Source organism: Equus quagga, chromosome 15 (assembly GCF_021613505.1).
Source record: "Equus quagga isolate Etosha38 chromosome 15, UCLA_HA_Equagga_1.0, whole genome shotgun sequence".
NCBI lineage: Eukaryota > Metazoa > Chordata > Mammalia > Perissodactyla > Equidae > Equus > Equus quagga.
In genome coordinates, this window is record NC_060281.1 from 89,657,601 (window position 1) to 89,659,349 (window position 1,749).

Genomic DNA, 1,749 nt, shown 5'->3' on the forward strand with positions numbered 1-1,749 from the left:
GAAGGGGAGCCTGGCATGCCAGCACCAGCCACTGCCAAGTGGATGTGGTGGGAGATGAGGAAAAGTAGGAGGCAGTGGTCAGGTTCCCGTCACGTCCAAGTTGTTCGAAAGGAGCTGTAAGGGTTCTAGTACCCAAATTTCCAACATGGGGCAGAAGAGGTTTCCACACAACACCAACCAGTTCTCAACACCAACTGGATGTCCGAGAATTCAACTCCATCATGACACTGTCTGCCTGGAGATAGTTTCAGATCTCACAGATCAAGGGCTCAGTCCCACAAGATTGCCGCCCCCGCCCCCCCACTTCAGAGGCCAGTCACTAGCCCAGGTTGTCACCTGTAGATTGGAGCTTCCCACGTCTTCCTCCTTGGGTTGGGTTAATTTGCTAGAGTGGCTCACAGAGCTCAGGAAACACTCATGTTGACCAGTTTATTAAAGGAGATGATAAAGGACACGGACAAACGGCCAGATGAGGAGATAGACAGGGCGCGGTCTGGGAGGGTCCCGAGCACAGGAGCTTCTGTCCCCGTGCAGTTGGGGTGCGTCACCCTCCCCATGAGTGAATGTGTTTGCCAGCCTGGAAGCCACACTCCCTGCTTTGGGGATTTTATGGAGGCTTCGTCACATAAGCATGATAAATTGTTGACTCCATTTTCAGCTCTGCTCCCTTCTCAAGGGAATGGGGAAATGGAGCTGAAAATTCCACGCTTCAAATCTGGGTTTGGTCTTTCCAGTGACTGGCCCTCATCCAGGAGACAACCAGGAGCTCACGCAGAGTCACCGCACGAAGAAAAGACACTCCTATCACCCAGGAAATTACAGGGGTTTCAGGGGCCCGGTGTCAGGAACCGGAGGGAGAGACCAATATATATTTTTCTATCACCTCACAGGAGCTTCAGCATGACAGAACCTGGGGTGTGTCTGTGGGGAGCAGAAAGTCATCAGGGCCATTCAGGCCAGTGCTCAGCCTTGTCACCCTCCAGGTTTTTGATATGCTGTGAGGAGGGATGGAAGAAACCCCATCCACTTTCACTTGCAAGTCACCCAGTGGAAGAAACCAGTCTTGTGGATTTCCTTTTACTTTACTTCCTGCTGATTTACTGCTCTGCTCTCGGATCAGTTCAACAACAGTGCCTTCCATACCTGATGTAAAACCAGTGGCTGGGCCCTGTCTTCAAGGAAATCCCTAAAGTTGTGGGTCTCTGAAGGAAGGGAGGAAACCTTTCAGCCATAAAAGGCCAAGAAGAACTATGTCCAGTAGCTTTGCAGTATTTCTGTGTGCGTCCACAAATGCATGGATTTAAAAGCTGAGTGTTTACAACAGGAATGTGAGAAACAGTAATTCTCGTCTAGAAACAAAGTTCTATCTTTCTGAGAGAATCAGAAAGACCCTCTGGGTCCTTGTTTGATGTGGGCCTTGAGAGCTGCCACAGTGCTGTGGGCACACAGAAAATAGGCAGGAGCCTCCTCATTTTGAAATTAAAGGCATTTTAAATCACCAGTGCCTGGAAAAATGCTTTCCTGTTTCTTTCCCCTTCAGCCTCCATTTCCCTAGTTTCTTTCTAAAACTGAGTATAAGGAATTCTCCATATAATAATGTCCTGCCCTCACCCGTTGGGCATTGAGATGCTTTCCCCTCCCCAGGCCGGAAGCACAATGCTGGGTCCTGACTCAGAATGCTGGTTCCGAATGGTAGCCTCTGTGCTAGGTTGTGTCCAAGGACAGGAGACCCAACTATTTCAGCTTGAT